This window comes from Dendrobates tinctorius, unplaced genomic scaffold, assembly GCF_039654945.1.
Source record: "Dendrobates tinctorius isolate UK_male_01 unplaced genomic scaffold, ASM3965494v1 ptg000090l, whole genome shotgun sequence".
Classification (NCBI taxonomy): Eukaryota; Metazoa; Chordata; class Amphibia; order Anura; family Dendrobatidae; genus Dendrobates; species Dendrobates tinctorius.
Genome location: NW_027361758.1, coordinates 8791179 through 8814711, shown reverse-complemented (window position 1 = coordinate 8814711; position 23533 = coordinate 8791179). Strand labels below are relative to the sequence as shown.

The 23533-nt window shown below is 41.5% G+C and overlaps 1 protein-coding gene across 12 annotated transcripts in view; it reads left to right on the top strand.

Annotated features, from left to right (window-relative positions):
* Positions 1-23533, top strand: part of PITPNM2 (phosphatidylinositol transfer protein membrane associated 2) — a 525412-nt gene that overhangs the window by 100728 nt on the left and 401151 nt on the right. For 11 of the 12 annotated variants that reach the window (XM_073586075.1, XM_073586063.1, XM_073586068.1 and 8 more), the window contains one exon: positions 377-456. The exons of the other annotated variant lie outside the window; for it this stretch is intronic. The gene's annotated coding sequence lies outside the window, so the exon portion shown is untranslated. The remainder of the gene's footprint in view (positions 1-376; positions 457-23533) is intronic. 12 annotated transcript variants of the gene reach the window in all.

The following is a 23533-nucleotide window of genomic DNA, read 5'->3' as shown; positions in this document are numbered from 1 at the left end:
AATGGCTGCAGCTTTTTAGTACTTGTTATATTTACTATGGTTATGTCTGTTGGAAAAAAAAATCTGACATCTTCATCCTGCTATTATGTTACTTTGGAAAAGAGAAGTATCAGCATCCCCCTATTTCCTCCAGAGAATGCCCTTTTAGGAGTGTTTATAAGGAGTGCTGAAGCATTTGTTAGTGCGATGATCCTGCCAAAGACCACCATAGATCTGCTTTTCCTACACCACCATATACCTTATTGTACTTGCCTCCTGTCTTATCTCAGAATATAGTTTCTATTTTTATACATGGTGCATATATTTGCAGTGTATATTGGTACATAAGGTTGTGTAATCATGCTCTAATGGTCTGTAATCTGTGGTTTTTCTTTAGCGTAATGAAAATATGAAGGAAATTTATGCTTTTGGGATTTCCAGATGTCCATTGTACCTGAAAGACTAGCAGCCAAAAAGGTAATGTTGCCATTAAAGCCCATGTCTGCTTTCTTAGTTTTCTTAGTCCTTTCCTGCTTTCTCGTGTCTCTCGTTCACTATCTTGCCTGTGCAGCCGGACATCTCTTGTAGCCAGAATATATCCATTTGAAATGCTATTTCCAGATATTCTTTCTGCCTCCTGCAGAGCCCGTTATATGTCATTTATGTGCTATTTATTTCCAGAGAGTTTTACGATAATTATCCATAATTTAATTTCCCTTGTGTTAAAATCTATTTTTGATTGTAAGGTCACAGTGGACGGCTATTGCTGTATAGTTATTTATGTATCATTTGCTGGAACTTGTACAAGAACATCACATTAGAGGACAGCAACGTGTAAAAGCTTGGTGCTTTATATAAAAAGTGTCAGCTAGTATCATTCATAGCTGTCCGAACCCATAGGGACTGTATTTTTAGATACCTGCCATTTGTCGGTTTGGTTTGTGTGCTGGAAAAATTGGGGGACATTCATAAAGCAGAATCTGTTAAGGGGATTTATTAACCCTAAAATGTATTTAATGATGCCTTTATTACAACCAAGCATTACTGCAGTCTGTGAAAAAAATATTTGATCTAACAGCTTGTGTATGCCAACTAGTCTGGTTATCATGTTCACAGCGGCACGATTCATAAACTAGAATGAGAAGGGAGGAGGAGAAGAGGGGGAACTTATCCTTCTCCCTGCTGTCCCATGCTGGTTTGTGAATTCCGTAACTGTGGGTGTGATACAATAAAATAAAGGGATGAGTGGCGGTGCTTACGGGTACACGTGCGCTGGGACTGAAGAGACTGCAACGACATTTGGGCATCTTAAAAAAAAATAAATGTTATTAGAAGTCTAATAAAGTGCTTCTAATGCAAGGACAAACCCCTTCACAGGTACTCTTTAAGGTCCGCATATTTTACGTCAGTCTCAATAAAATGTTTGCTGATGCAAAATGCAAAAAATTTTCGATGGAGAGGAACCTACATTAAACTGATGAATGGCACTGTGTATGTCTTCAATATACAGCCATCAGATTACAGTATGCCTGAAGTGTTGAACTCCCCTCAATAATTTAGACTAGCAGTGTTCCCCAACTCCAGTCCTCAAGAGCCACCAACGGTTCATGTTTTCAGGATTTCCTTCGTATGGCCCAGGTGATAATTGCAGTACCTGCACAGGCAATAATTCCATCACCTAGGCAATACTAACGAAAACCTGAAAACATGACCTGTTAGTGGCTCTTGAGGACTGGAGTTGGGGAACTCTGAAAGCATAGAGTATAGGAGTGGACGTTCACACGTTCACACAAGAGTGCTGAAAGGAGGTATCAGAATATATACATAAATATTTTGCATCTAGACGTTTCCTTCACAGCACAGGCAGTTTTATTTTACCTGGTTAGAACCCCAGAGGATGGTACAACAGACAGTGCCACTGTGCCCAAAATGGTTCATATCATCTTAGTGGAAGCTCTACGTAGTCACTTCCATAAGTAATTAGAGCCAAAGACCCCAGATATGGCATCTATCATATCAATTGAAACTGTTGTTCGATATAGACCAATTAAACACAGAGACACATAAAGAATAGTGATGAGCGAGAATACTCGTTTGCTAGTGTTTTCCCGAGAATGCTCGGGTGTCCTCCGAGTATTTTTGCGTGCTCGGAGATTTAGTTTTCATCGTCTCAGCTGCATGATTTGTGGCTGCTGGACAGGCTGAATACATGTGAGGAATGCCTGTTTGTTAGGGAATCCTCACGTGTATTCAGCCTGTCCAGCAGCCATAAATCATGCAGCTGCTTTGACAAACACTAAATCTCTGAGCACGCCAAAATACTTGGAGGACACCTGAGCATGCTCGGGAAAACCCGAGCAACGAGTATACTCGCTCATCACTAATAAAGAACAAGATACAAGTAAATTATTTAAAAAGTAGAAAGAGATTGTTGCAATCCACTACACCAGGGAGGAGATACAATATTTAGTCAGCCTCTTTTGCACTGAATGGTACTGTACAGAAGACTTGTGGGGAACTTTGGGTATCTTGAAGCTGGAGACCTGAACAAGACTACAAAAAGGGAATATCATTTAGGTTTCATGATGTAAGGCATTGGGAGATGTGTTTGATGATGCTCCTACAATGTTTCTATGTGCAAGACAAGTGCTCATAATGTAATTTATAATCTGGGTGATGGGTCACAGCTATCCTCATGTATTTAGTGTGACGCTGTTTTTTTTAAATTATATAAATAATTTAAAAAAGTGCTATGGGGACCCCCATTTTTGACAACTAACCAAGCTGAAGCAGACAACTGGAGGCTGTTATTCTCAGGCTGGTAAGGGGCCATGGATATTGACCCCCCCAGCCTAAAAATAGCAGCCCGCTGCCGCCCCAGAAAAGGCACATCTATTAGATGCGCCAATTCTGTTGCTTTGCTTGGCTCTTCCCATTTGCCCTGTGGCAATGGCAAGTGGGGTTCATATTTGTGGGGTTGATGTCACCTTTGTATTTTCCAATGACATCAAGCCCACAGCTTAGTAATGGAGAGGCATCTGTAAAACGTTTCTCCATTACTAATCCTACAGTTGTACTGTAAATAAACAAACAGCCAGAATAAATAATAATAATAATAATTTTTATTTATATAGCGCCAACATATTCCGCAGCACTTTACAATTAAGCGGGGACATGTACAGACAATAAATTCAATACAAGTTAAGACAATTCAAACAATGACATTAGGAGTGAGGTCCCTGCTCGCAAGCTTACAATCTACAAGGAACCTTTATTTGAAATAAAAAAAAAACCCCATACTTTTACTTTTTTACTTAAAAATAACAAACACCGATATTCTCGCCTAATGCCCATTCCACTGAAGCTGTTACCTTCAGCAAAGCTGGTTATCAAGAATAGAGGGGTCCCCACTCCGATTTTTTAAATTATTTAAATAACTTAAAAAAAATGATGTGGAGTTCCCTTCATTTTTGACAACTAGCCAAGCTGAAGTGCACAGCTGGGAGCTGGTATTCCCAGGCTGGTACGGGGCCATGGATATTGTCCCCCCAGCTGGTGTGTGAAGAGGGTAATGTGGAGCAATTCACTGTGTAGGTATCATACATTGTTTGGGGGGCACTTTTGTTTGCATTATTATTTACCGTATTATCTCAATTATTCAAGGTTTTTATCCTTTGTTGTTACATATTTAGATTAGACCTTTGAGCCATATGCTTTTTACTGCTCTTATATAACATATTATAATCCAATATTTTATTCTAAGATTTATTAAATAAAATGTATTTTAGTTGGGGGCCAGCCTCTTTTAGTTTGTTTCCATATGAAAAAGTTTGTTATATTTGATGATAAGCAAAATGTCCTCCATTGTAGACTTTTTTTTAAATATCACACAATTTTGTCCAAGCTTTTACTTTTGCTCTGATCAACGGTTCTGATAGTTTTATCCCCTTCCTGACATGAGACATACTATCCCGTCCATGGGCCCCGGGCCCCTATGCCCATGGACGGGATAGTACGTCTACCGCGATCAGCGGCGCCCACGTGGTGAGCGCCGCTGATCGCGGCCGGGTGTCAGCTGATTATCACAGCTGACACCCGGCACAATGTGTCAGGGGCGGTCACGGACCGCCCCCGACACGTTAACCCCTTGCACTCCGCGATCAAACATGATCGCGGTGTACCGGGAGTTAAAGGGAAGCATCGGCAGGGAGGGGGCTCCCTCCTTGCTTCCCTGAGCCCCCCACGGCAGCGCAATGTGCAGCGCTGCTGCCGGGGGCTCCTTTCCTGCAGGCCCCCGAATCCAAGATGGCGACGGGGGCCTTCAGCAAAGCGCAGGCATGAGGAAGCCTTCTGCAGTGCCTGTGACAGATTGCTGATCTGTCACAGTGATCTGTGATGTGACAGATCAGCGATCTGTCACAGGACAGTGATGTCCCACCTGGGACTATTTAATAAAGTAAAAAAAAAAATAAAAAAAAGTGTTAAAATAAATTTTAAAAAATCGCCAAATAAATTAGGAAAAAAAAAAAATATTCCCCCAAATAAATCCATTTTTTAGAAATAAAAACAAAACAATAAAAGTACACATATTAGGTATCGCCGCGTCCGTAGCGACCCGCCCTATAAAACTGTCCCATTAGTTAACCCCTTTAGCAAACCCCTTAAAAAATAAAAATAAAAAACGAAGCAAAAAATTATTTATTATCATACAGCCGAACAAAAAGTGTAATAACGCGCGATCAAAAAGATGCATATAAATATCCATGGTACCGCTGAAAACGTCATCTTGTCCCGCAAAAAGCGAGCCGCCACACAGCATCATCCGCAAAAAAATAAAAAAGTTATAGCTCGCAGAATAAAGCGATGCAAAAATAATTTTCATTGCATAAAACCGACAAAACATAAAAAAAGACCTAAATAAGGTATCTCTGTAAGCGTACTGACCCGAAGAATAAAACCGCTTTATCAATTTTATCGCACGCGGAACGGTGTAAACGCACGCCCCCAAAGGAAATTCATGAAACACTGGTTTTTGTTCATTCTGCGTCCCAAAAATCGGAATAAAAAGCGATCAAAAAATGTCACGTGCGCGAAAATGGTACCAATAAAAACGTCAACTCGTCCCGCAAAAAATAAGACCTCACATGACTCGGTGGGTCAAAATACGGAAAAATTAGAGCTCTCAATATGTGGTGATGCAAAAACTATTTTTACAATAAAAAGCGTCTTTTAGCGTGTGACAGCCGCCAAACATAAAAACCGCCATAAATAGTAAATCAAACCCCCCGTTATCACCCCCTTAGTTAGGGAAAAATAATAAAATAAAAAAAAATGTATTTATTTCCATTTTTCCATTAGGGTTAGGGCTAGGGTTAGGGTTAGGGTTAGGGCTAGGGTTAGGGTTAGGGCTACGGGTAGGGCTAGGGCTAGGGTTAGGGCTAGGGTTAAGGTTAGGGCTGAGATTAGGGTTAGGGGTGTGTTGGGGTTCGGGTTGGAGTTAGAATTGGGGGTTTCCACTGTTTGGGCACATCAGGGGCTCTCCAAATGCAACATGGCGTCTGATCTCCATTCCAGCCAATTCTGAGGTGAAAAAGTCAAATGATGCTCCTTCCCTTCCAAGCTCTGCCATGCGCCCAAACAGTGTTTTACCCCACATGTAGGGTATCAGCCTACTCAGGTCAAATTGCAAAACAATTTTTGGGGTCCAATTTCTCCTGTTACCCTTAGGAAAATAAAAAATTGGGGGCAAAAATATCATTTTTGTGGAAAAAAATGATTTTTTTTATTTTCACGCCCGAGCGTTATAACCTTCTGTGAAGCACTTGGGGGTTCAAAGTGCTCACCACACATCTAGATAAGTTCCGTGGGGGGCCTAGTGTCGAAAATGGGGTCACTTGTGGGGAGTTTCAATAGTTTAGGTACATCAGGGGCTCTCCAAACGCACATGACACCCGCAGACTATTCCATCAAAGTCTGCATTTCAAAATGTCACTGCTTCCCTTCCGAGCCCCGACGTGTGTCCATACAGTAGTTTTCTCCCACATATGGGGTGTCAGCGTACTCATGACAAATTGGACAACAACTTTTGGGGTCCAATTTCTCCTGTTACCCTTGGGAAAATGAAAAAATTGGGGACTAATTGATCATGTTTGTGGAAAAAATACGATTTTTTTATTTTCATGCCCGGGCATTATAAACTTCTGTGAAGCCCTTGGGGGTTCAAAGTGCTCACCACACATCTAGATAAGTTCCTTAGGGGGTCTCGTTTCCAAAATGGGGTCATTTGTGGGTGGTTTCCACTGTTTAGGTACATTAGGGGCTCTCCAAAGGCAACATGACACCCGCAGACCATTCCATCAAAGTCTGCATTCCAAAACGTCACTACTTCCCTTCCGAGCCCTGACGTGTGTCCATACAGTAGTTTTCTCCCACATATGGGGTGTCAGCGTACTCATGACAAATTGGACAACAACTTTTGGGGTCCAATTTCTCCTGTTACCCTTGGGAAAATAAAAAAATTGGCGACTAATTGATCATGTTTGTGGAAAAAATAAGATTTTTTTATTTTCATGCCCTGGCATTATAAACTTCTGTGAAGCCTTTGGGGGTTCAAAGTGCTCACCTCACATCTAGATAAGTTCCTTAGGGGGTCTAGTTTTCAAAATGGGGTCATATGTGGGGGGTTTCCACTGTTTAGGTACATTAGGGGCTCTCCAAAGGCAACATGACACCCGCAGACCATTCCATCAAAGTCTGCATTCCAAACGTCACTACTTCCCTTCCGAGCCCCGACGTGTGCCCATACAGTAGTTTTCTCCCACATATGGGGTATCAGCATACTCAGGACAAATTGGACAACAACTTTTGGGGTCCAATTTCTCCTGGTACCCTTGGGAAAAAAAAAAATGGTGACTAAAAGATCATGTTTGTGGAAAAAATACAAATTTTTTATTTTCACGCCCGGGCGTTATAAACTTCTGTGAAGCACTGAGGGCTTCAAAGTGCTCACCACACATCTAGATAAGTTCCTTGGGGGGTCTAGTTTACAAAATGGTGTCATTTGTGGGGGGTTTCCACTGTTTAGGTACATCAGGGGTTTTCCAATCGCGACATGATGTCCGATCTCAATTCCAGCCAAAAACGTCAAATGGCGCTGCTTCCCTTCCGAGCTCTGCCATGCGCCCAAATAGTGGTTTACCCCCACATGTGGAGTATCAGCGTACTCAGGACAAATTGCACAATAACTTTTAGGGTCCTGTTACCCTTGGAAAAATAAGAATTGAGGGTGAAAAGATCATTTTTGAGGAAAAAATATGATTTTTTAATTGTACGGCTTTATGTTATAAACTTCTGTGAAGCCTTTGGGGTTCAAAGTTCTCACCACACATCTAGGTAAGTTCCTTAGGGTGTCTAGTTTCCAAAATGGTGTCATTTGTGGGGGGGTTTCCACTGTTTTGGTACATCAGGGGTTTTCCAATTGCGACATGATGTCCGATCTCAATTCCAGCCAAAAATGTCAAATGGCACTGCTTCCCTTCCGAGCTCTGCCATGCGCTCAAATAGTGGTTTACCCCCACATGTGGGGTATCAGCGTACTCAGGACAAATTGCACAATAACTTCTAGGGTCCTGTTACCCTTGGAAAAATAAGAATTGAGGGTGAAAAGATCATTTTTGTGGAAAAAATATGATTTTTTAATTGTACCGCTGTACGTTATAAACTTCTGTAAAGCCCTTGTGGGTTCAAAGTTCTCACCACATATCTAGATAAGTTCCTTGGGGGGTCTAGTTTCCAAAATGGGGTCACTTGTAGGGGGTTTCCACTGTTTAGGTACATCAGGGACTCTCCAAACGTGACATGGCGTCCGATCTGAATTCCAGCCAATTTTGCATTGAAAAAGTCAAACGGCGCTCCTTCCATTCTGAGCTCTGCCATGCGCCAAAACAGTCGTTCCCCCCCACATATCAGGTATCAGCGTACTCAGGACAAATTGCACAATAACTTTTGCAGTCCAATTTCTCCTGTTACCCTTGGTAAAATAAAAAAAATTGAACCTGAAGTATTTTTTTTGTGAAAAAAAGTTAGATGTTCATTTTTTTTTAAATATTCAAAAAAATTCCTGTGACGCACCTAAAGGGTTAATAAACTTCTTGAATGTGGTTTTGAGCACCTTAAGGGGTGCAGTTTTTAGAATGGTGTCACTTTTGGGTATTTTCTATCATATAGACCCCTCAAAGTGACCTCAAATGTGATGTGGTCCTAAAAATAAAATGGTGTTGTAAAAATGAGAAATCGCTGGTCAACTTTTAACCCTTATAACTTCCTAACAAAAAAAAATTTTGGTTCCAAAATTGTGCTGATGTAAAGTAAACATGTGGGAAATGTTAGTTATTAAGTTTTTTTGTGTGCTGTATCTCTGTGATTTAAGGGCATAAAAATTCAAAGTTGGAAAATTGCAAAATTTTCACAATTTTCGCCAAATTTCCGTTTTTCTCACAAATAAACGCAAGTTATTTGAATGAAATTTTACCACTAACATGAAGTACAATATGTCACGAGAAAACAATGTCAGAATCACCGGGATCCATGGAAGCGTTCCAGAGTTATGACCTCATAAAGGTACAGTGGTCAGAATTGTAAAAATTGGCCCGGTCATAAACGTGCAAACCACCCTTGGGGATGAAGGGGTTAATGCAACAGCTCTGGGAGTTTCTAGCACTGAAAGCGATGATCCTGTTACCACATGTATAGAATTATCTGCATTCTCTTTTATTCCCATTCATTTGAAATGACTGTAAATGCAAAAATACCCACTACATGTGAATGCACTTCTGGGTATGTGCACAGTGCTTCATTCATTTTGTAGATTTCTGGTGGTTGCATTTACATGTAGCTACAGGTATAACGTTTATCTCTTAGTGTTACATTTTCTATTCAGAAAGGACTGTGCTGCTTAGATTGCCAGTAGTGATAATCACATGCTCACAGCCGAAAAGTACGGAGTGGATTTTAAAGCTAAAACCTCTAATTATACTTTCGATTGGCTTTTAAAGGTTTTTGTTGATGTGTTTGCCCTAATTGCCTGCTGAATAATTCACAGGTACCTTTGTTTCCCAGCTGTAAATTATCTATAAATCCGTGGCTCTGTGCACATCATATTGTTGTCCTGGACTGGAGTAAGCAAGCTGCTGTTGACACAGGTGCCCGGCTTGTTAGATGACGGAGGTGGTGTCCTCTGTCACACCGCAGCAGGTACATCCACCCTCCTACAGGTCTTTTTCTGCTTGCTTGCTTTCAGTGTTCTCCTGTAAGTATGGTATCTTACCTATGATGTACGGGCTGCTGATTGTAAACTCTAAAATGCTATATATTAGGAGAGCTGTATGTTTGGTAGATGATGAAAAAGGACAGACTATCTCTAGAGCTTTAGCCACCATTTATGGTGCATAAACAGCTGGATCCCTGAAAACCTGTGTTTGGATTGGAAGGACCAGATGAATCCGTATGAACTCAAGCAATTATTTGGCAATGAAGTATACACAAGCCAAACAGATTAGTGAGCATTTTGTTATATTTGTTTTTGCTGTAAAGTAAACTAATTTTCTAATCCAAAATACAGATTTTTTTTAAATAGATGTTTGCTAATAATCAGTCATTAGTGAAATCTGTTACTCTTAAAATCAATTTTAAGCCACCAATCTATGCAATTTTTTTCCATAGTTGCATTGTCGAAATCTATTTTGTTTTTTTTATTTTTTATTTTTTTTTTAATAACCTTTCTTGTGATTTGAATCAGCATATGTGTAATATTTCCAGATATCAGTGTATCACTATAACAGTATAATGAAAGCTCGCTACATCTGTGACACTTTTTGATACATTGGTTGCACGTTGTACATTTCATGTGTTAGGTATTAGCGTGTCCATTAAATGGATGCCGGCTTAGAAATGCTAAAGTGATTTAATATTATTGGTTCTGTCTCCGGTGATTGTTTATGTGTTGGCGTTTATTTTTCCAATGAAAGTAAAAAAAAAATTGGCTATTATCTAAGCAATTTTGTTTGTTGGTTGTAAAGAGGTGCATGTTATCAGTCGACTATAATGTTTATGTATTATGTATGGTCTTAAAGGGGTTTGTCTGGGACTTTTATATTGATGGCCTACTTTTAGGAAAGGTCATCAATATCTGATCGGTGGGGATGCGACATCCTGCACCCCCGCAAACAGCCTTTCTCGGGGCGAGTGACGGTCAGATGTAATTCAGTTGTGGAGCTGCACAGCTCAATCAATTGTATAGTGGCCACGACCGGGTTCGGCACATTCGCCCCTGATTCCAAGCAATAGGGGGCGAGTGTGCGGTACCCGACCGTAGCCACCATACAGTATAAAAAGCTGTATAGTTCTTATCCACAACTAAGCACATCCAGCCAGTACCAGGAACAGCTGATCGGCAGGGATGTTAATAGCCACACCCATAAGGATCAAATATTGGTGGCCAATGCATAGGCCATCAGTATAAAAGTCCTGGACAAGCCCTTTACGTTTTCTTATGCCCAAGTGCTGCTGGGGCAAATCTCTACCTCTGTTGTGAAAGTTCAGAGCAGCAGCTCAGCTAGGTAGCTACAAAATAGTAATGTAAAGTGTACAAAAACTGTAGAACCAGAAAATAGTAATAGATGATAATAAATGGTAACCTGGAATATATATTAATTCATAATAACCTAATAATATTGGCATTGCATTTGTCACAATTCCTCCTGTCGGTGTGTCTGGAAGCAGTGAGTGACAGTTCAGCTGTCCAATCTAGGGCTGGGGCTTGCTGAGCTGTCAGTGTGGTGAGGGTTGTTAGCTCAGCCGTCCAATTTAAGAAAAACTGCACCAATCACATGTAGTCAGATACACAGTATAAGAAAAAATATCATGATCTTAACCTTATTAAACAGCAAGTAACAGTGTTTACATACAGTACATGTACTGTCCGTAATAGTTACTAATAAATGAACATGGTGTCCGTGCTATAGTTCATTCCCCTCGGCACTTCAGTGTCCAATTTAACAATCCAATGGGCTTCTTTCACAAGGAAGATTCTTATGCCAATCTCCTGAAAGTATGGGGTTTTGCGCATTGCCGGGGAGCCTGTGAATCAAGCAAGAGGGCGGCGTCGCAATAAGATGGGAGGCACCGACCTGCCCCCCCCCGGTGAAGACAATAAAACTTGGGAGCTTATCTACAGCATTATCTATATATATATATAATCGTCTTATCATGTCTGTCTGTAACCAAAATCCCACGTCGCTGATTGGTTGAGCCCGGCCGGCCGCAACCAATCAGCGACGCAGGATTTCCGTGACAAACAGACAGACAGGTACTGTATGATAATGGGTATGGTGCCGGAGATCGCGATCTCCAGCGCCATACTTACATACTTACCTCACCGGGAGGAGCATTGCCGCGGTGGTTCTCTTCTTACGGTGACCGGGGCAGGAGGCTGGGGAGGAGTGTGGCACTGACGTCGGAGTACGCGCATGTGCGTAGCGCTATCCGGCGCCATTTTCCTGAAGACATTTGCAGTGTGTCTTCAGTAAAATAGCGCCGGACAGCGCGGTGTGTGCATGCGCGTACTCCGGCGCCAATGTCACACTCCTCCCCCAGCCTCTGGCAGAACCGGACAGCGCTGGACCACAGGAAAGATGGGTGAGTATAATTTTTTTTGTATGTGTGCAGTTTCCTAGGGGTGAGGGGTACCATGCATACCACGAAAGGGGAGTGAGGGGACCATTCATACCATGAAAGGGAGGTGAGGGGACCATGCATACCACGAAAGGGGGGTGAGGGGTACCATGTATACCAGGATAGGGGGGTTAGAGGACCATGCATACCAGGATAGGGGGGTGAGGGGGACCATGCATACCAGGAAATATGGGGGGGTGAGGGGTACCATGCATACCATGAAATGGGGGTGATGGGACCATGCATACCAGGAAAGGGGGGTGAGGGAGACCATGCATAACAGGAAAGGGGGGTGAGGGGGACCATGCATACCAGGAAAGGGGGTTGAGGGGGACCATGCATTCCTGGATAAGGGTGGTTGAGGGGGACCATGCATTCCAGGAAAGGGGGGTGAGGGAGACCATGCGTACCAGGAAAGGGGGGTGAGGGGGACCATGCATACCAGGAAAGGGGGGGTGACGGGACCATGCATACCAGCAAAGGGGGGGTGAGAGGACCATGCATACCAGGATTGGGGGGTGAGGGGTAGCATGCATATCAGGATTGGGGGTGAGGACCATGCATACCAGGATTGGGGGGTGCATTATTGCATTGTTATTAAATCTTCAAAAAGAAACTACATACATATTCTAGAATACCTGATGCGTTAGAATCGGGCCACCATCTAGTAAAATATAATAGAATTATAGAATGCTGTAGATTAGCCCTGAAAGGCAGTGGCTGAATCTTATAGTGGCCAAAACTGCTCACAGGTTCCCTTTAAACTTTCAGTTAAGGTTTGGGCGTTTCAGTATAGGGTTTTGCAAGCAAAAGAGCAGAAGCCCTGTGCAGGCCTGTTTATATGAAATTAAACCCAAACCAGACACTTGAGCAAAGCCATTAGAGCACCCCCAGATTATATGTTGGTCCATGACAATGGACTGGCACGGACGTTCCGGTTGTGAATCGGAGGATAAAGTTTTGGATTTGTTTGCAAGTTGTAAAATAAAAGTTTAAGTTCAACTTTCTTAGGCCCTGCCTCATTGCTGCACGGACACGCAAAATGTTTTGTTTTGTTTTTGTTTTGTTTTTTACACCAGATTAACCCCTTAAGGACCAGGGGTATTTCTGTTTTTGCATTTCCCCTTCTTCCCACGGCCGTAACATTTTTATTTTTCCATCAATATCACCATTTGAGGGCTTGTTTTTTGCGGAACAAGTTCTACTTTTGAACAACACCATTGGTTTTACCATATCATGTAGTACTGGACAAGGGGGGTGAGGGGACCAAGCATACCATGAAAGGGGGGGTGAGGGAACCATGCATACCACGAAAGGGGAGTGAGGGGACCATGCATACCACGAAAGGGGGGTGAGCGGTACCATGCATACCACGAAAGGGGGGTGAGGGGACCATGCATAGGGGGGTGAGGGGACCATGCATACCAGCAAAGGGGGGGTGATGGGACCATGCATACCTTATCATGTAGTACTGGAAAAGGGGGGTGAGGGCTTGTTTTTTGCGGAACAAGTTCTACTTTTGAACAACACCATTGGTTTTACCCTATCATGTAGTACTGGAAAATGGGAAAAAAAATTCCAAATGTGGTGAAATTGCAAAAAAAAGTGCATTTCCACAATTGTTTTTTGGAGTTTTTTTTCCCATGTTCACTAGATCCTAAAACTGACCTGTCAAATATGATTCTCCAGGTCATTACAATTTCATAGACACCAAACATGTCTAGGTTCTTTTTTGTTTAAGTGGTGAAAAAAAATTCCAAAGTTTGTAAAAAAAAAAAAAAAAAAATGTTGCCATTTTCCAAGATCTGTAGTGTCTCCATTTTTCGGGACCTGGGGCCGGGTGAGGGCTTTTGGTGCAGATACAATCTTTTGATCGCCCGTTATTGCATTTTATTGCAATGTTGCAGCCAGCACCCCCCCTGAAATTCTAGAATTTCGATTGTTTTTCTCGCTACATCGTTTACCAACTGGATTAATTCTTTTTATATATTGATAGTTCTTACGCTTCATTTGGAGATCATTGGTGTAAGGATAATTACCCTGTCATCCAACAAATTGGATACCTCAGAAAAATCTAGTCCCCTCTGTAGTTTTTAGTTCCTCCTCTTTCTCTTGCGTTTTGTGAAAAAGTTGTAGTGAAATCCGTTAAATCTGAACTATTCATATAAGAGTCAGATGTATCCGCTCCTGAAGAAGAGAAATTAACATGTTTAGTTTGTTGATAATCTTTGGATACTGTTTGTCATCGGACATGGGATAACATAATCATCAGGTGGAATTGGCACTGAATACAAACGCACAGTGAGGCTTTTTTTCCCCATTCTTTTGCTGAATTATGTCTTTATCCTTGGTTTACGACAAGCTCTCTTGGTATCTGACCCATGACTTCTAAATTACCCTGCATCTCGGCTTGTCCGTAAGTAGTGACTAGCGTTACAGTAATTATTTAATTGCATTCCCTCCTAAATATGAGAGAATTTTTTAAACCTAATGCATTCTGCTGTATGATGTCACCACAAAGCAACATGTGGATGCCATATAATGTCTCAGGACAAGACAGAGTGGTAATAGAGCATAATGAGTATCATTTTAGACAGATATTTCCACCTCAAAGTAATAAAAATACCATCTGATAGAAGATACCACAATTTCTTTTTGCTGTCCGATTACGACCAAATAGGTCGAGTCCCACACAAGGTCTTACGCACATAATATTGTTGTGTGCGTGAGACCTAAAGCAGGCCATGCACATGCGATGGCTGCGGCCAACTTTTTATTTTACTCATTTATATAGCATCATCATATTGCACAGCACTGTACAAACATTATCTTCACTGTCCCTATTGGGGCTCACAATTTAAATTCCTTATCAGTATGTCTTTAGATTGTGGGAGGAAACCCACGCAAACACAAGGAGAACATACAAACTCCTCGCAGATGTTGTCCTTGGCGGGATTTGAACCTAGGACCCCAGCGCTATGGTGGCACTGAGCCAGCTGCTTCTGCCGTAACTCTCCCGACTCCCTTATGCACATGAACATTGAACAGATCAGTCATATATTTTCAATTGAGAGAACAGAGAAAACATCTTATTTATTTCCTGGAGAACAAAAGGTTCAGGAGTTTAACCCCTTCCTGCAAATTGGCGTAACTGAACGTCCGTATTGTAAGTAGTTTATCACAGATCTAGCATCCCTACCTTTGCCATCCGCAGCAGGAGTTGCCTCTATTAAAAAGCTAATCTCTTGGTGCATGTGTTGGCGTGATAGCAGCATGTGAGGAGTTTCCTGGAGGGCAATCAGTTCCTTTTGTCATTCTTTCCATCACCATTGCAAAATGCTGATGTATTTCTATAGCAACCAGAAGCCTAACAATGGAGTCATATACCTTGGCCCATCATCATCCGCCAGAGGCAAACGCTGACACCACAATGCAAGGCACGACTGATGGGGTTCCCTTGCACCAGGATACAGGGTTTATAAACTATATTATTGTTATATTATTTATCCAGTCTAGTGATCATCAGTTACAAAAATTAAAACTATGCCAAAAATTTTTTTTTTTAATCCTCTTGCTTTTTAAAAAAAGGAAATAAAAAGTGATCAAAAAATCATATACGTTACATCACAACGTTTTACCAAAGAAACTACAACTCTTTCCAGAAAAAAAGACAAGCCTTCATACAGCTCTGTAAGCAGGGAAAGTAAAAAGTTAGGGCTTTCAGAATATGATGACCAAAACAGCTAAAGATTTAAGAAAAACATTTTCTGGTGCAAATGTAGTACATCACAAAAAGCGTGATAACTGGAGTATCGCCATAAAAGATGGACCAGTAGAGCAAAGTTAATGTGTAAATTATACACACCATGACAAAGGCCAGTTTCTTTAGCTCCTAATCACTGACCTTACACTGTTGTTTTATTATAATGCGATGCTGCTATCTACTTATCATGTGATGTTCTCTTATTAAGTATCACTGTGATCTTCATTATTATTGACAGCTCACTTGAATAACATATTTCTTCATAATCCATCTTGTCTTCTACTGTGTCTGCCGCCCTCCCTTGTTTTTTCAATTTTTTATATGTAATTTGATATACTAATAAAACAACGTTTGTTACCTCGTTTATATACGTAAGTTCTCTTCAATATTTTGGTCTATAGCCATTATTTAATATATATGCATATTGTGATGCCATTATACCTACTTTTATAATTATATACAATACATTTAGAGCATCACCTTTGGATGAAACATTACGTAGCTCATGTAAAAACAAAACAAAAAAAAAATCTGGAATTTTTTCTTTATTCATGCCTAGTACAAAACAAAGTGATCAAATGGTTGTATGTAGGCTATCTACCTATTGAAATATACGTTTTCAATACCCGAATATGGTTACTGGCTAGTATACTGTGTGTTAATTATATTTAAAAGTGAAAAGGTGTATAGAAAATATACATAAACAAGGTAGAAGAGCTTTTCTTTTTTGGTCGTTTTGCCTCCCTAATGTGTGTGATGAAAAGTAACCAAAAAGTCGAATGAAAACTACAGTTTGACAGTCAATAAGCACTCAGTGTATTTATTATACAAAAATGATAAAACACACATAAAACTATAGAAGTTTGGCATCACTATAACCTTACTGACCTACAAAATACATTAAACAACTTTATTTGTGCAGCACGACTAATAGTGTAAAATTTAAAACGCAAAAAAAACTGTGACACAATTGCTGTTGTGTTTATATTTTTTCCTATACAAAGTTAATAAAAGTTTGTTATATGTGCCCTAAAATGATGCCACTGACCATAACAATTCACCCCCTCTCTCCTGAAAACAAAACAAAAAAAAACAAGCTCTCATAGGACTACATTGGCAGCAAAATAAAAAAAAAAGTTTTGTAAAAAAAAAAAAAAAAAGGACAAAACTGGCTGTGAGGCCAAGGGGTTAGAGTCAAATGGCCAACCCTTGTCTCCGACGAAATGATCTTTTAGAAGAAAATCAAGAAGCTGCCATATACAGTATCAGTTACAAGTTTGGACCCGATTGTTCATGCAGTGACTTTCCTTCTAATTGGACTGTGCACATTGTAGATCCAGACTGAAGGCACCAAAACTTTAAATAAACACATGTCCATATAGTTCACCCCAGAGATGAAGGAAAAGGGTAGGGGGAATAGGTACATGTATAGGTACATCCATAGCAGATCGACTGGATCAACATTCAGGATAAGAATTTTATACATGTACATACAGTAAGTATTTATTGCCTTCTAAAATAGTAAATAAGACATTTTTTTTTAAACCTCAATGATTTTGTCTGTGACCAGCTCATGAGGTAGACTGTTCCATTGATTAATAGTTCTCCCAGACTAGGGAATTGCCCTCTTGAGGAGGTTTACATGAAACAGATTTTGACCATCATTTTTGTCTGGGCCATTTATGTACTTGTACGAGTTAATCTTGTCTCTCCTATTATCATCTCTTCTCCAGACTATATAAATGTAATTCATCTGTCCTCAGAACTATGATCCTCTGTGCCCCTTATCAGTTTTGTGGGACTTGATTGTCCGCTTTCTAGATTCAGGGCATTTTTTTTTTTTGCTATGAACTGGTGCTAAGAACTGAGCTGCATATTCTAGATGGGGGTCACACTAAGGGCCCTGTCACACATAGCGATCTCGCTAGCGAGATCGCTGCTGAGTCACAAGTTTTGTGACACAACAGCGATCTCACCAGCGAGATCACTGTGTGTGACAGTGATCAGCGACCGGCCCTTGGATACCCGATATGTACGTTAGTTACCAGCTCCCTGCATCAGCGCGCTGGTAACTAACGAACACAGCGACGCCGCGCGCTCGGCGTCGCTGTGCTGATCGCTGGTGAAGCTGTCTGTGTGACAGCTCATCAGCGATCACATAGCGACTCACCAGCGATCCTGACACGTTGGTATCAGGCTGGTGAGTCGCTATGTGTGACTCCAACTTACTATACTTTGTAAAGTGATAGCATCACGTCCTTGTTTTGCAAGTCCATGCCTCTTTTAATACATGACAGTATCGTGCTGGCCTTAGAAGCCACTGATTGACATTGAATACTGTTATTCAGTTTATTATCTGCAAGTACAACAAAATCCTTTTTACAAGCGACTCTCCTAGTTTTACTCCCCTTAGAACATATGGTGCCCGCAGGCTAATAGTGCCTAGATGCAGGCTAATGTTGCATAGATGCATACATTTGCATTTATCCACATTGAATCTCACCTGCCTAGTGCATACTCAGTCAGTTTGTCCATCTGCTTGTACCTTAACATCTTCCATGGACTGTACTACACTACATAGTTTAGTGTCATATGCAGAAATAGAAACAACACTATTAATCCCATCTTCTATATCATTAATAAATAAGTTGAATAATAGCAGTGAACGTAGGGGTACACCACTTATAACCGCAGACCAATAAATCAGCAACAGTGTCAACAGCAAGGCACCCCACACCATTACACCTCACCCTCAGCTTCAAGGTGGGTACCACACACATAAAAAAAAATATTCCTCACCTTTTCTGCATCTCACAAAGACATGGTACAAAAAAATCTCAAATTTTGACTCCTCGGATAACATTACAGATTTCCATTAATCTTTTGTCCAAAATCTGTACTTTTCTTGTTTGCAATCCTCAATAGTGATTTTGTTTGCAGCCATTTGACTATAAAGGCCTGCTTCTTGAAGTCTCCTCCGGACAGCTGATGTTGAGCAGCGTCTGATACTTTGTGCATCATTAATGAGGGATGTTATCTGAGATGCTGCAATTTCTTAGTCTGGTAACTCTGATAAACTTATCCTCTGCAGCAGAGGTAATTCTTTGTCTTCCTTTCCTGGGACGGTCCTCAACAAGACCTCCTAATGTGTCCTGCACAAATATATTTCAAGTACAACCTGTATGGGGATTTCCAGTATTAAATAACAAAGATAAAAGAAGAAATACTTCACCAATTCCCACTGACACCTAGTCCCCGCTGGTCTCTTCTTCCTGGTTCTTTATCTACAAACTGGAAATTATATATGGAACATACATATATCAGACTTAATAGTAATGTGCCATAAATAATACCATGGCTGTGAATTCTGTCTGATGTTTCTGTATGGATCTGTAGATGCATATACTTAAGATCTAAAACTTCAGAACAAAGCAAACACTAATTTTTTTTCATTTATTGGCCTTTGCCAGACTTTCTTGGCCAAATATTTCCGTGTTTGTGCAGAAATGGCTCAATTTCCGTGACAGGAAAAGCTGCAACTTTCGCTAAGCATGTTTTAAGCTTTCAGTTCCTTAAATATCAAAGCCGAAGAACTCTGTATATTTTTATGTAAGGCTGTTGATTATCTGCAATGCAAATGGTGTAAAGTGGTAGTGTGACTTTGCTGCTTGTGCTGAAGATTGTAGATGTTCTATTTCAGCGCAGTAATTGAGCTGTATCATATCCCTGTGATTCTTGGGAATCTGCTGACATTACTGAGAGACTCTGGTTTGCAAAGTGCAATACCTGATTAGGAGCAGATTCTAGCCCAGTAAATTAGTCTATTGATCCCAGCCTACGTCTTGCGAAGCAGCCTCTCTATCTAGCAAGTTTCCAGCAAATACTCCTCATATAATTACATCACAGCTTCTTCTGAGACTGCAACAATTAACCAGCCCAAATGTCATACAATCAATTAATTTACCCAATTTGATTACTCCAATGTTCCAACCTTTTTAGAGGAGCATCTGAGCACAGTATAATCTGTCATAGGGCCTGTTAGTACAGGAGGAGTTAAATGTAAGAACATTGTGCAGCTAGTGCTAAAGTGCTCCTGCTACATCCATGATGCCCGGGCTAGGCGTAAAGAATTGTCATGCACGGTTATAGACGGCTTGAATGTTTTCCCTCACTCCATACCTTTCATTGTAATAAAACCAAATGCTGAAATTGTACTGCAGATAAGGCTAGTTTCACACTAGCGTTTTTGAGAGCAGCGACGGCCTGCGCACGGCCGCCGCTAAGCCCCGCCCCCTGTCGCGCCTCCGCCGGTAGCTCCGCCTACTGGCGCATGACGCTGCATGCGCCCTACGTCCCCTATCTTTATCACTGGGGGCGCAGGCCGTGCGCAGTATGCGTTTGGCGGCGCATGCGCCTTTTTGACGGTGCGCTGGCGCAACCAAACTGCAGCAGGTTGCGTTTGGCGCAGGTCGGCGCACCGTCAAAAGGACGCATGCGCCGCCAAACGCATACTGCGCACGGCCTGCGCCCCCAGTGATAAAGATAGGGGACGCAGGGCGCATGCAGCGTCATGTGCCGGTAGGCGGAGCTACCGGCGGAGGCGCGGCAGGGGGCGGGGCTTAGCAGCGGCCGTGCGCAGGCCATCGCTGCGCTCAAAAACGCTAGTGTGAAACTAGCCTTAGCTGTTTCCCTACGGAGGTGTGGGCGCAACATGAGTCTTAGGCTATGTGCACATGCGGATTCTGCTGTGGAATTTTCCGCGCAGGTTTTGCAAAATCTGCAAGTAAAATGACATGCGTTTTACCTGCAGATTAAGTGCAGTTTTTGCGCAGTTTTCACCTGCAGATTTCTATAATGGAGCAGATGAAAAACTGCTGCAGAACTGCACAAAAGAAGTGATAGGCTGAGTGCACACGTACTTTTTTGCCCTGCGGATTTTTCCGCGCAGAATTGAAGAAATCCGCAGGTCAAATGACCTGCATTTTTCCTGCAGATTTCTTCCTTTTTTCTTGCGGTTTTCTTGCGGTTTTTGTGCGGTTTTCCCCTGCGGATTTGGAGAATGGAGCAGGTGGAAAACCACACAAAAGACGTGACATGCTGCATATTTTGAACCACAAGAAAAGCACGCGGAAAAATCTGCAGCGTCTGCACAGCGTTTTTTTTTCCTTTTATTGATTAACATGCTACTGTACATCACAATGCGGATATGCAGCGTTTCTGCGCGGTAAAATCCGCTGCGGATCCGCTGGAAATCTGCATCGTGTGCACATGGCCATATGTTGCAGTTTTAAATCTGCGTGGAAAAATCTGCAGCATGTGCACAGCATTTTTTGTTTTACATAGCCTAAAGGCTGTGTGCACACGATGCAGATTTGCAGCGGTTCCGCAGCTGATTTTACCGCGCAGAAACGTTGCATATCCGCATTGTGATGTACAGTAGCCTTAAAATCAATGTAAAAAAAAAAACGCTGTTAAGACGCTGCGGATTTTTCCGCGCAGTTTTCCCTCGGTACAAAATCCGCAGCATGTTACTTCTTTTGTGCGGTTTTCCATCTCCCCTGTCACCAAATCCGCAGGGGGAAAACCGCGATGGAAAACCGCACAAAAACCGCATGAAAAATGGAAGAAATACGCAGGAAAAATGCAGGTCATTTGACCTGCGGATTTCTTCCATACTGTGCGGAAAAATCCGCAGGGCCAAAAAGTACGTCTGCACTCAGCCTAAATGGAACTGTACATCACTTGCAGTTCTGCTGGAGTTCTGCAGGGCCAAATCTGCTGCAGAACTGCACAGAATCTGCACCGTGTGCACATAGCCTTAGGCCTGGATCACACTTCTGTTTTTTAAAATCCGCCGTTTTCCGTTAAAAAACGGATCCGCCATTTTTTTGGAGGATCCGTTTTTTGTCCCATAGACTTCCATTAGCGGCTACCGCGGATTCGTAAAAAAAATGGATCCGTTTGCGGCAAAACGGATCCGTTTTTTCACACTTTGACGGATGCATGCGGATGCCAAAAAACGGATGTGTGAAACAGCTCTTAGGGTATGTGCACACGGTGCGGATTCTGCTGCGGATCCGCAGCGTTTGTGCAGCTGCGGGTCCACAGCAGATTTAGGTGCGTTGTACAGTACCATTGTTTTCAATGGTAAACTGGAAAATGCTGTGCACATGCTGCGGATTTTTCAGCGCGGTTTTTACAATCCGCAGCATGTCAATTCTTTAGTGCAGAAACGCTGCAGTTTCACACCTCATCCATTATGAGGTGTAAAACCGCAGGGCAAAACCGCAGAAGTCCTGCGGATTTATCTGCGGTTTTTACCACAAAATCCGCAGAGGCAAAAAACTCTGTGTGCACATAGCTTAAAGGCTATGTAAAACAAAAAACGTTGTGCACATGCTGCAGATTTTTCCGTGCAGATTTGGTGCAGATTTAAAACTGCAGCATGTCACTTCTTTTGTGCAGTTCTGCAGCAGCTTTTCATCTTCTCCATTATAGAAATCTGCAGGTGAAAACTGCAGGGGAAATCCACACTAAGGCCCTGTGCACACGGTGCAGATTCTTTGCAGTTCTGCAGTAGATTTGGCCCTGCAGAACTGCAGCAGAACTGTACGTGATGTACAGTACCATTTAAGGCTATGTAAAACAAAAAACGCTGTGCACATGCTGCAGATTTTTCCGCGCAGACTTGGTGCGGAATAAAAGAAGCAGCATGTCGCTTCTTTTGTGCGGTTTTGCTGCAGTTTTCCACCTGCTCCATTATAGAAATCTGCAGGTGAAAACTGCAGGGGAAATCTGCACAAAAACTGCACTAAATCTGCACTAAAACTGCAGGTAAAACGCAGGTCATTTTACCTGCAGATTTAGCAAAATCTGCGTGGAAAATTCCACAGCAGAATCCGCACCATGTGCACATAGCCTAAGGCTTCATTCACAAGTCCATATTTAACTCCACCAAGAACCTTAGGATTTTCCATTTTTGTTTTTTGTTCCCCTTCTTCCAGAGCCATAACTTTTTTTTTAATTTTTCTGTCAATGTGGCCGTGTTATCGCTTGTTTTTTGCCGAATGAGTTGTACTTTTCAACAACACCATATATTGTACTGGAAAACGGTAAAGAAAATTCCCAATGCGATTAAATTGCAAAAACGTGCAATTCCACAATTTTTCTTGGGGTTGTTTTTTTTGTACCATGTTCACTAAATGCTAAATCTGACCTGCCATTATGATTTTCCAGGTCATTATGAGTTTGCAGATACCAAACATGTATAGGTTCTTTTTTACATTTACATTCAGTGATGATAATTAACAAAATCAAGCGTCTGTAAAAAAAAAAAAAAAAAAAAAAAAAAAAAAAGGGACCATTTTCTGAGATCTGTAACGTCTCCGTTTTTCAGGATCTGGGTATGGGTGGGCTTATTTTTTGCGCCGAGCTGACTTTTTTACTGATTCCATTTTGGTTTTGATCACCTTTTTATGCAATGTTACGGCGACCAGAAAACTTCTTTCTGCCGTTATTGATTTTTTTTCTCATTACACTGTTTACCGATCAGACTAATTCTTTTTATATTTTGATAGATCGGGGGTTTCTGATCTCAGCTATATCAAATATGTCTCTTTTTTATTTTTATATTTATTTTATTTTGAGTGGGGCAAAAGGGGGGGTGATTTGAACTTTTATATTTTTGTAATGTCTTTTAATATTTTTGAAGAACTCTGCCCGCATCAAAGGCAGAGACACAACCTACAACGTACCTATAAACACAGACATTAAAAAAAATAGTACCAGTGTTTTGCATCCATGTGTCCTTTTTTCCCCCATCAGTGTTTAGTTTGTGTGCCCATTTTTATTTTTACCATCAATGTGTCATCAGTGTTTTAACTAAAAATAAATAAATAAATTACAAAGCTTCTCCTGTACTTTGCAATGTTAAATACTATTGACAGCACGTAGAGAACACACTGATGGCATCCGTGTGCTGTATGTGTTTATCACGGTCCCATAGTTTTTTATTGGCCCTTTTCACCCGTACTGCCCTAAAATATGGACTGTGAAGAGCAG